Source organism: Crocuta crocuta, unplaced genomic scaffold (assembly GCF_008692635.1).
Source record: "Crocuta crocuta isolate KB4526 unplaced genomic scaffold, BGI_CrCroc_1.0 scaffold176, whole genome shotgun sequence".
NCBI lineage: Eukaryota > Metazoa > Chordata > Mammalia > Carnivora > Hyaenidae > Crocuta > Crocuta crocuta.
This window is the reverse complement of record NW_027531905.1, coordinates 6,262,977-6,275,500: the sequence shown is the minus strand read 5'-3', so window position 1 is coordinate 6,275,500 and position 12,524 is coordinate 6,262,977. Positions and strand designations below refer to the sequence as shown.

General features: G+C 41.7%; 1 protein-coding gene across 7 annotated transcripts in view; it reads left to right on the top strand.

Annotated features, from left to right (window-relative positions):
* Positions 1 to 12,524, top strand: part of SSPN (sarcospan) — a 113,730-nt gene that overhangs the window by 37,481 nt on the left and 63,725 nt on the right. The window contains exon 2 of one of the 7 annotated variants that reach the window (XM_077774474.1): positions 7,817 to 8,030. The exons of 5 other annotated variants lie outside the window; for them this stretch is intronic. The gene's annotated coding sequence lies outside the window, so the exon portion shown is untranslated. Of the gene's footprint in view, positions 1 to 7,816; positions 8,048 to 12,524 lie in introns of all 7 variants that reach the window. One more of the 7 variants, XM_077774471.1, reaches the window with a different exon arrangement.

Sequence of the window (12,524 nt, the reverse complement as noted above, 5' to 3'; positions counted from 1 at the left end):
AACAGAAGAAACAAGTAGGATATTAATTAGGAGCTTGATGTGGGAGAAGATCTCTAGAATCTTCCCCACTTTGCTGTCCTTCGTTCCTTTCTTCCCACCTTTCTCCCTCCCCGCCTTCTTTCTTTTCTCTCCTTCTCTCTCTCTCTTTCCTCTTTTTTCTGTCTTCCTCTTTTCTTTTTTAATTCTCCCGTATTTGTACATCCTTCTCCCTTCCACTCTTGGTCTCCTCTTCCCCAGGACATGGCCACGCGCCCACCCTGTGCAGGTTTTGGAAACAGACATAACCTTCCCGGCCACATCTGACAGCCTCAGACAAGAGGGTCAGGATAAAGAAGATTCAGCAGCTTGGTCATAACACCTTCAGGCCCGGAGCAACAGAGGCTTCTCAGCCCCTGCATTACAGGGTCTGCAGGAAGCCCTTCTAACTGCGCTCACTGACTCTGAAAGGCAGTGGCAATCTTTTTATGACCAGAACAGGCAGATAAGGCCCTGGCTAAGGGAGCCTGAATGGAGGGTTGCCAAACAAACAGAGCTGAGGGATCCCAGCAGGGAGGCTGCTCCAAAAGCTGACCATTGGAACAGAGTTTTTATATCTTCGACCCTGATTTGCCCACAGCCTCACAGTGGCCCCTTTAAAGCCAAGTGTTGTGAGATTATTCTGATGCCATTGGCATGACATTGACCCCCCACCCTGGCCCTCACTGCTGCCGGTATGGTCCACAGTCTGATCAAGCTCAGAGGAGGCACAGGGGAAGATATCTGGAGTCAGGCTATCCTCCATTTCAACAGACCGGAGTGAGGATGGCTTGTCAGGATCTAGGTTGGGCCACACTCTCCTTTGCCCTATTGACTTAAAAAAATGTTTATTTATTTGGAGAGGGAGAGAGAGAGGAAGAGGAAGAGAGAGAACCCCAAGCAGGCTCTGCATTGTGAGTGCAGAGCCCAACAGGGGACTGCATCTCACGAACCGCCAGATCATGACCTGAGCCAAAATCAAGAGTCGGACGCTTCACCAACTAAGCCACCCAGACGCCCCTGCTCTACTGCCTTTAATTAAGACTTCCTATGGGCACATCAGCCATGTGACCATCTAGGGGTCAGGAAGGGTGATTCTGCCCCACTGCTCTATCTAACCCCAGGCTGCGTCATACTGGATGGGGACAGGAAGTGGTGCTAGCTAGAGTGGAGAACCAGTCCATAGGGCGTGACAGACAGATTGACAGAGAACAATGGGCCTGAGAGGTATGACCCTGCTGGGACATGCCCTGCCTTGGGGCAGGGGTCTCGTAGGGCAGCAGAGAGGTCCCAAAGCTAACTCTGGGTTGAAATCCTACTGCCTTAGGGTCTCTGGTTTCAGGCAGGAGTTTTGCTAATACTGTAAACAATGTGTGGTTAAAATGAGGAAACTGGCATAGGCAGCACAGAAATCTAGTCAACACGACCAGGCTAGAGATCGGCCACCAGAGGAAGACTGGGGGGTATGGTGTCCCAGGGGTCAAGATGGATGTCTGCCCTCCAGCAGGGATGCCTCTGGGCAGGTGGAGCAGTGCAGGGACTAATGCCCAGCTGAACCGCCTTTGGCTCTGTCTTTCTGGATGATTACAGTTGCTGTTGCAGGGTGGTTCATGTTTCAAGAAGCAGCGTCCATTCTGTACCCATTCATGAGGATGGTCATGTCTACGAACACAAGAAAGGACAATATGTGGAAACAGGAAGAGACACAGTCTTTAAGTATTCCTGTCTGGAAGACAGAATCCCAGATGGAGGCAGAATGTACAAAGAGACAGATAGTTCAAGGAGAAAAACACATTTTCTAAACCTGTCCGCGGCACAAGTGCTTCCTGAGTGATCTTCTCGGTACCCAGCATAGTGCCTGGAACACAGTAACCATTCATTGAACTGACTGCCCTTGCCCATGATTGCTTGCTACAGAACAGATCCTTCTGAAAGGGTCGAGGTGTTGAAGGGAATTGGCTATGATATCTGTCCCCCAATGCAATTTGTAAAGGATTCTGTAGCTCTGAGTGAACCTCTTCCCTGGAGCACTACCAGGAAATCTCGCCACAGAGGTTTGAGGCATGTGGAGGGGCTGGGCAGCTGAAATTAGGTCTGTCATGGCATGGAGGGCACAGTGGTGGGTGATCCAGGTGGCAGAGGAGAGGGGGGATTCCATTTTGAATGAGAGAACGCAACTCCATAGCACATGTCTTGGGCTTGTACAGTCCATGATATTCAATATGTGATCAAGGGGAAGAAAACAGAAAAAGTACTTTGTGTACCAATGGACACTTGTTTTATACTCCTCGTTTACCTTTGCCTCTTCCCCACCCCCTCCCCCCCACCAACCATGGTCTTTCACTTTCAAGTGTGCTTCCACTTTATTTTTTAGGTCAATTTACTTTGTTCACAGACTCAAGTAATCACTGTAATCTAAACACATAAATAACAGCGGTGCATCAGGTTGTAAGAGAAATAACTCTATTTTACAATAGCTGCCAGAGCAAACTCATCTTTACATTAGATGCTGTCAGTCATTTTGAGAAATTATGCAAGCAGCAACCTTCAGTATAAACAATATAAAACAGTGGTTTATTTTGTTTCCTCGATGAAAAAGGGAACGTGTGAATTCTTCCTTTATAGGCACAGCTTGTGTGTGGCAGCTCTTGAACTGTCTTTCTTCCTTATTTATAACCTGCTATCACCCTGCTTCCTGCACCCTTACCGCCTCCAGCGCCACCACCCTGGTCAGAGCCACCCTCAACTCTCGTTTTTTTTTTTTTTTTAATGTTTTATTTATTTCTAGGAGAGAGAGAGAGACAGCGGGAGCAGGGGAGGGTCAGAGAGAGAGGGAGTCACAGACTGAAACAGGCTCCAGGCTCTGAGCTGGCAGTCAGCACAGAGCCCGACGCGGGGCTCGAACCCACGAACCGCGAGATCATGACCTAAGTGAAAGTCGGACGCTTAGCCGACTAAGCCACCCAGGCGCCCCCCTCAACTCTCGTCTTACTGCAAGATTCTCGGGAAGGTCTCTCTGCTCCTGCCTTTCCCTTCTTCAGCCAGTTCCCAACACAGCAGCCTGAGTGAGCATTCTAAACTAAAAGTCATCTGCTGTCACTCCTCTGCCTAAAACCTTGCCATGGCTCCCATTTACTCAGAGTAAATATTCAAAGTTTTGACCAAGCCCTTCATGATCCATTTGCACCCCCTTTCCTATAATCCCCTCTCCTGCTTCTCTCCGTCACTGCCTTCCAGCCACACGGCCTCCATGCTGTCCCTTGAGCCCATCAAGCTCCTTGTGCCGCAGTGCCTCTGCTCTTTCTTGGCCTAGAACAGACCTCCTCCACCCCCACCCCATGCTCGATGACAGCCTCCGGGCTCAGTCCCTCTTCCCTGAGAGTCTGCTTAAATCTTTCTTCTTAGTGAGTCCAGCCCTGACCACTCTACTTCTGCACCTTAGCACTCAGCCTTGCACTCCTGATCTCCCTTAATCTGCGATCTTTCTTTCTCAGCACTGATCACATCCTAACATACTTTATGATTTACTTATTTATTATATTTTTCATTTATTATTAGCGTTCCACTAATAGCATGCAAACTACACAAGGCGCGGATTTCGGTTTTGTTCTTTTGCAAGTACTAGAACAGTATTTGGCATGTGGTAGGGACCCAGTATATACGGTTGAATGAATGAGTGAACAAATGCATGTTTTTGGTGCATACTAGTTTACCCAAACCTTTTTCGTCCTTCTGTGTAGCAGACACTGGTCATTCCTTTTTTTTTTTTTATTTTTTGAAGTTTATTTATTTATTTTGAGAGAAAGAGAGAGAGTGAGCTGGGGGGGGGGTGCATAGAGAGAAAAGGAGAGAGAGAATCCCAAGCAGCTTCCGCGCCATCAGCAAGGAGCCTGATGCTTGCCAGTCCTTTCGTTCATTACTTCATTTGTTCTTTGAGCACCTGTTGCTATCTCATTTGATTGTCTTGGGTGCAAACATCAAAAGATCCTATTTCTTTTAACTTGAGAAAAATCACATCCACATTCATCCATATAGCTGTTCTTTCTTCCTATGATTAATCCAGTTCAATAGGGCTTCAAGAGAACCTCTCAGCCGGGTCCTGCTTTTAGGCAAGTAGAAAATCCGAAGTTTCCAGCGCCCTTGCTATTCTCGTCCTCAGTTGACAGACGCAGCTGAATTCCTCCTATGGTGAAACTTGTGGTTCTCCTGCTTTAGCTTAAGCCCCGAGTTTCTTATTTATTCTCTCTAGACACAGAAAACTAGCAATCAGACACCTCTTTCCCAAAAGCCCTTCGTGGAGCTGAAAAAAGTAAAGCTAATCCCTCAGCATTCTGGTCTATAGACGAAACAGCTCCAATATCATTAATTTTTCATAGGGAATATATGCTTTTCTCTGAAAACATGTTAGTTTAATAAATAGATTTCAAAAGGGGGCACACATTTTGCTGAATGCAACAGTTCACTAAAGCTTAGCTTAAAGTGGTGAACAAGGGTATTACTCGGCAATCTGAAAGAATGAAATCTTGCCATTTGCAACTACGTGGATGGACCTCGAGGGTATTATGCTAAGTGAAATTAGTCAGTTGGAGAAAGACAAATATCATATGACTTTACTCACATGAGGACTTTAAGATACAAAGCAGATGAACATAAGCGAAGGGAAGCAAAAATAATATAAAAACAGGGAGGGGGGCAAAAACATAGAGATTCTTAAATATGGAAAACGAACAGACGGTTGCTGGAGGGGCTGTGGGAGGGGGGATGGGCTAAGTGGGTGAGGGGCATTAAGGAGTCTACTCCTGAAATCACTGTTGCACTATATGCTAACTAACTTGGATGTAAATTTTAAAAAAATATTAATAAAACATTCAGGTAAAATTAAATAAATAGATGGTAGATAGATAGATAGATAGATAGATAGATAGATAGATAGATAGATAAAACATTTAAGTTAAAAAAAAGTGGTGAACAAGGATTGCCTCATGAAGCAACCACTGTATAACCAAGAATTTTGCTTGGTTTAAACAGTAAAATATTCATGACAGAAGATGAAATCCCATGAAGATACTACAAAAATGATCTGAGAGCTTAGGAAGATGAGTTAATGTTATCTGAAAAAAATTATACACAGTAACATCCAAATGAAGTTAAGTGAGTAGGAAGATGTTTAACTAGAGTGAACAAAGGAGGTTAGAAAAGAGGATTAGGCAGAATCAAATACTGTGTGCTTCCGTGTGTGTGTGTGTGTGTGTGTGTGTGTGTGTGTGTGTGTGAGAGAGAGAGAGAGAGAGACAGAGAGACAGACAGAGGGAGAGAGAGAGGGACACTGCTAACCGACAGAACAAGAAAGCCTGAGGCTTGGGCCGTTAGAACTTAGAATGTAAATACGGCCATAGCATCACAGCATGGAGACATTGAAAGCAATCTTTTACTAGAGGGCAAGTTTAGGCCTGAATAGACTAAAGGTTAAGTGTGGGGAAGAGAGTGACACATCATGTTGTTCTTAAGAAACAGATTAGTACCTTCTCTATGGCAAATTGTACCCAACCGGTAAGGTAATCTGAAATGGCTCTGAAGCCCTCAGCCAGAGCAGGTAGAATTGGGTGAATATTAAGCACAAAAATAAGTGAGAAAAAGTTTTTCCATTCATAGCGTTAAAGCTTGACTCTAAGTGGGAATCTCTGTTATGCAGAGATTTATATTTCTTTAAATACAGATATGCTATATATCATATTTTATAGCTTTGATCAATCATTGTGCTTCACATCCAACAAAAAATATAATTGAACTCCCCTGTGCTCAGCACTGAGACCATCAGGGTGAACAAAACCAGTCTCTGCTCTCAAGAAGCTCAGAGGACAGAGAAATAGTCAAATCATAGCATATATCGTTTAAGCAGTTGTTTTAATGAAGAGTTATATTTTTAAAGAAATAAAAAACAGAAGTGGGTGGCCTAAGCAGGAACGGAACTACTCTTAATTCTCAGGTCTGTACAAAGCCCAGTGAGTAGGTCACTAAGTTGAAAGTCATGGCGATGCCACCTACCAAGAATAGGTGCTTGAACTGCAGACGGTGACTGAAAAGATTTAATCACTCTCTAGAGTAAGTTCCTCAAAGTGTGGTCCAGAGACCAACCTGCATATGAGTGATGGTGCAGGCTTGCAGACACAGACTCTTGAGAGCCTTCTCGAGAACTTACTATCATATTTACAGTAATAGGTACTAGCGTCTTCATTTTAAAGCATCTCCAAGTGGTTCTTAGGCATTGTTTCAGAATCATGCTTTTTGATTCTGAATGATTTTTCTATACCTGAATCTGCGACAGGATGGCAGACACCAAGTATTCTAAACTTGTATTGATTCATCTTCCAGTGACACTCCATTATTGATTTAATTCAGTTCATTGTCAAATATTAGCCCAAGTGCCTTTCTAGGACACGGAGGCCTAACTGGTCCGTTGCTCTATTGCATTTGTATTCTTTGTTGACTTTTCTTTTCCCCCTAGGTATATCCTTTTACATTTGTCACTTTAAATTTCATCTTATTAGGTGTGTCCCTATTAAATCTGTAGAGTCTTTAATAGTCAAAACTATTTTAAATTTATCTCTTTTTTTAATAAAGTTTACATATTTATTTTGAGGGGAAAGGGCAAAGAGAGAGAGGGAGACAGAATCTCAAGCAAGCTCAGTGCCGTCAGCACAGACCCTGATGCGGGCTGGGTCTCACAAACCATGAGATCATGACCTGAGCCGAAATCAATAGCAAGATGCTTAACCTCCTGAACCACCCAGGGACCCTGAATTGACCTCTTTTCTCTGCGGTATTTATTAACAGTCCCATGTGATTCAGAGCAAGTCACATATTTACTAAGCCCACATATGATTTTCTCTTTCATTTGTAAGGATAAAAACAAGCAAACCCCCTCGTAACTCTCATCTCTGGACGGATTCCGGTGGAATCCCTCTATCCATTAGTCGCCCTTAGCCCTGTATAACTTTGACCTTAACCCCCTTTGACATTCTCACAAAGAGAATTGACTCTTTTCTTTGTATTTAGTTTATTGCCTGGTTTATACAAAAATCCCCTGAAAATATTTAGAGCAAGGGAGACAATATAAAGAAGAGTTGTGTATTTTTATTTAAAAGATTCTTAACTTCCAGTTGGAATAAAAACAGTGGATGTACTTTCTTCATATCCTAAAGGTAAGAGGTAATTTCAAAAAGCTCTGGGAGATTAGATAAGCTGCCATAAAGCTTGGGTTCCGATCTGCATCTATGGGGAGCTGGAGAGTTCCTTGCCCTTCATGCTCTGACCAAGTCCTCTGGCCTTCAGAACACCTTGTAAATCCGCTCCTTCTAGATTCTGAGAATAGGAATTATAAAGCTGATATTTTAATGCACTGTGTTTTAACTGCCGCTGCTTTGTTATATGTACCCTAATTGAATATTTTCAATTTTGTACTTGTGGCCTGAAGCAATCTAATCATCCAGGATACAATTTAATAAATTGAAAAAAATTTAAAAATGTACAGTAATGAATGGGACTAATTGCCATTGTGCCTCACACAGTGGAATGCAACCCGCAGATGTTTAATAAATATTAATTTATGATCATGACAGTTAGCCCTAGAGGCAGAGAACATGGCTTTCCTTTTTTTCTGAGTTACCATCCAATAAAAAAAAAGGCACTTTTATTCTTCAGTTTCACAATCCACAAAAGGAAATAGTTCTTGTCCCTCATTATCAACCCAGGAGAAAGAAATGCAGCGGGATTAACTTAATAATTGTCTTTGTGTTTGAAGGTGGCAGCTGGCCAGGTGTTCTCAGGATCAACTGAAGAATTAGAATGAAATGTGTTTGAATTGGGAAGATAAAGATTAGATGATGAAATCCTGGAGTGCCCCTTCTGGACACCTTTTAAACTAGAGCTTTTCGTGCTTCCGGTGGCCAAGGCAGATGACCCCTTATACAGCCTGTCACTCTAAATCGATGTAAGAGAATGGTTACTGTCCAGAGGTAATAAACTGCAGAAGGTAGGTCTTCTGCATTGTCTTTTAATAATTTTGTAATCCAGGAAGAAAACACTGCCTATTTAAGTGTCCCAATGAGAAGTTTCACAACCAAGAAATACAGTTGAGGGTAACTGTTAAAATTTCCAGTAAAAACCTAGCTGACTATGAATCCTTTGACCCAATAATTCCTAGACTTTAGAGCAAACCAGCTGGCCATGTCTTGGCTGCTTCCTATTTTTGTACATCTTATGGGCCAAGGATGGCTTTTATATTCTTTACGTGATTGGTACAAAATCAGAAAAGATAACATTTCATGACCCGTTAAAAGTGGAATAAACTTAAGTTTGATTGCATATATATAAAGTTTTATTTGAATGTAGACATGCTCATTCATTTGTGTATTGCTTATAACTGCTTTTGCACTACATTAGCAGAGGTGAGTTGCTGAAACAAAGACCATAGGAGCTGCTTTTTTATTTATTTATTTTTTTTAGCAACCAAGAATATGGTTGAAGGTATAGCAAATATTTGCTATCTGGACCTTTGCAGGAAATGTGTGCTCACCTCTGGTCTAGGGAATCTATCCAAACGAAGCAGCCCACAAAACGTGTCATAAGCTTATCATCACAGGTTATCTATAATAGAAAAATTGTAAAAATATAAATGTTCTCCAAATAGACAGGTATTATTAGTAAATTATGGCATATCCACTCAATGGAAATTTCAAAACCTTTGAAAATAAAGGCAATGATTATTCACCAACATCAAAAAAATAAAAGGCCTGTGTTAGTTAAAGTGGATAAAAAAACAGAACATGAACTTGTGTGTTCATGTATGATTCCAGCCTTTAAGTTGCTCATTAGTTAAGTTAACCAATAGACATATATTAGGGACTAGAATATTACTGAGACGTATGCCATATACACGAGAAGGGAAAAAAACAAGCTAGAAAGTGTTACAGTGATTGAGTACAAGTGATCAATTTTGTTATTTTTCTTGTCTCTCTGTTTTTTTTTTCTTTCTGTATGATGTTTACATTACTTACATATTAAAAATCTCCAGAAAGATTGGGGGAAACATCAGAGCGCACAACAGGGTGAAAGCAGCTCTCTTCCAGACTGAAACTGCCTGGTGGGGCTCACAGACGACCCCTGACACTCAGGACTGTGGTCTGTTCTGCTCCAGCAATTTCTGCCTGTATCTCCTCTTCTACCACATTTCTCTTTATAAAAGAAAAGAGCAGGGCCCCCTTTAAAACCTTCTGTGTTTTCTGCCTCCACCATCTCAGGGAGCCAGGGAGTGTGAAAGCCTGTCCTTCTATTCAATAAATATAAAACAAGTGTATTTACGAACAGTTGTGCCATCTGAGCAAACCCCAACTCTTTCCCTGAGGAGATTTAATTGGTATTCTGTGTCCTTCACAATGACCTACGCACTCACACCAAAGCAAGGCTGAAGTGAGAGTTTTTCTGAAGTGAAATTGGTTTTGGAGCCTGGATACTGAATACCAGGTTCTTTCTCCCTCCCCCGAGTCAGGAAAATGAACATTAATTATATTACATTTCAGTCTTTAAAGTAATATAGCATCACCATTTCTTAATATTTCTTTTTCAATAATTCAAAACAAATAGAGATGAAATTAATAGTTAAGGCAACATATTAGGATTAAATATGTGACTAGCACTAAACACTGAAAGGCATTAAGAAATTATTATGTGAGGGGTACCTGGGTGTCTCAGTCGGTTGAGCGTCCAACTTTGGCTCAGGTCATGGTCTCACAGTTTGTGGGTTCAAGCCCCACGTGAGGCTCTGTGCTGACAGCTCAGAGCCTGGAGCCTGCTTCAGTTTCTGTCTCTCCCTCTCTCCAGCTCGCACTATGTCTCTTTTTCTCAAAAATAAATAAACGTTAAAAAATTTTAAAAAACATTATTATGTGCATAAGGCATCCATAAAAAGACTAAGGAAAGGAGTTTGAAAAATACCAGAATGATCCAAAGAGGGAGCCACCCAGCTCAATGTCCTCAGGCTGTCAAGGGCGTGATCACCCAGTGGGAATAGTAAGCAACCATTGATGGTTGGTCCACATGAATGAAGTAACATTGACATCAGGGAAGGCCCTCTCTCCTTGCTTTTGGATACAATTCTTGGGCTAATCAGAGACATCTATGTAATGAATAAAAGACTGAATTAAATCTAATAAGTATTTATTGGGCACCAATGATATTGGGATCAAGAAATAACTGAAGATGGTGGTGTGTTCTGGTCAGTAGGGACTTGGTGGACTGGAGGGAGAGGGACATTAAGCTACCATGGCTGTGATTCAGATACGAGGATATATCTCAAGGATATATCTCGTAACAGTAGGAGAAAGGAACAAGAGGAAACATGAGATACATTTTCAAAGGACCTATCTATATGACTCAGTGACTGATTAGATAGGGGGCGTTATATAGAAATTTCCCTGAGGGCAGAATTTGTGCCCTAGACATGCTACCATGGCTAACGCAGCACCTGACATTGATGTAGCAAATGTGATTTGAATGAAATTTGTTGAAGTTGATTGTAATGTTGGGGGAAATATAGTATCATTAACAAGATGAAAATATAAAGAAAGCAAGCCAGATTTTTTTAAAAGAAAGATTATGAGCCTAGTTTGGAAAAAAAATAATTTAAAGGAACAGTGGGTCATCCAACATTTACTATCTAGTTAGCTGATTGGAATTATGACATTCTAGGGTAACTCTTGAAAACCATTCCTATGTTCAGCAAGCATTTATTTAATTTTGAAACTCCCGAAGAACTGATTCTGCTCTCTGCTAACCAATTTTGCTCTTTGTTTCAACCTTTCAAAAGCATTTGGAAAGCTCTCAGCAAATTAATGTTCTCTATTAAAATTGTCTGAATTTGGAGTAATGACAATCAGTCGTAATAGGGGTTATTTTTGAAATATATTGAGATTTTTCTCATGGATTTTCCTTTTTCTTCCAGAAGCACCATTTTCCTTGAGAGAGGATTTAGGAAGGTTACAGAAGGAATACAAAAGGCTAGGAAGGGTTAGTATTTAGGGGGCACCTGACGGGCTCAGTCCATAGAACATGCAACTCTTGATCTTGAGTTCAGTTCCCACAGTGGGTGGAGAGCTTACTTAAATACACACACACACACACACACACACACAATTTAAAAAATAGTAATTAAATAAAAAGAAAAAACAACAAAGAAAAATAAATACCAAAGGTTAAGAAATATACGGAGGATTAGTGTTTAGCTTCTGACATCAAAATAGGATTTTCTAAAAGGTAATAATCATTAATTTTCCCTGACAAGAACATTTTCTAAATTTCTTTAACTGTTAAGAATAAACCATGAGAATTCAATTCATAGATTTTCTAGCGGTGAATAATGCATAACCCTTCCCTTCAAGGCAACTAAGCTATGAGGATGGCTGATAAAGGAGACAAGAGAATCTGAGGTAGAGGAAATAGAAAAGCTGAATCCTGCCTCTTCTGGTCCAAGGGAAGTATGACAGGAGTTTGAATAGATCAAATATCCAGTTCTCAACTCTATCTCCCATGTGAGGTTGAAAGCTTAGCAAGTAAGGTTTTAGAAACATTCACATGGCTATGTGGAAGGCTGAAGAATATTTGGACTAAATGCCTCACTTTTCTGGTGGTGTAGAAGAGGCTGTGGTTCCCCCCAAAAGTTCTAGCCTCTGGCTTGATGCACATCCAAGATGGCGTGAGGGAGATAGCAGCATGGGGAAGGCAGCACAATGTGAGTCAAGAGTGAGCAACTGGTTCTTCCTACCCACATATGTGACCTAAAAGGGGACAGACACTCTGTGAGGAGTCCCAGGGGTGCAGAAAGGTTTTGTAGACTTAGGGACAGATAGGGGACACTGAAGGCTGTGAAGAATTAGAGGCAAATGACCTGCACCACCCGCTTCAGTGCTGGAACTCAGTNCCCCCCCCCCCACCCCCCCCAGCATCTCCCCTAAACTTCTGTAAGGATGCAGAAGCCTCAGCCCCCTTCCCTATACCCAGAAGCTTTCCTAGAGAGAAACAGGAGGGAGCCAACTTCTGAATGCCTGAGCACTTACCTGAAGTCATCCAAGCAGAAGCTGGGCTTTCTAAAGAGATGGTGCAAATGACTGGACAGGATTAACATCTGCAGATTAAACAAAATATGTACCCACTGGCCACCCCCTATATTCTCGAATTCCTCCAAAACACAGGGATTTATAAGGAAATCTGAGAATCTGAGAAGTTCTAGTAAAAATAAAGAAGTTGCAACTCTTTGTACAACTGAGTGTCTACGATGTAAGTGAATATTCAGACTTCTACACAACATGAAAAGTAGGAGTCAAATCAGGATTGACTGCAATAAATTATTCTCAGTGTAACTCAATAGGTATAGGAGAAAGCTGAACTAAGAAACTTGTCTTCAAAATGCATGGCATTATATCTGATTGCTGAAAGCACTGTCCTAAGCTATTGTT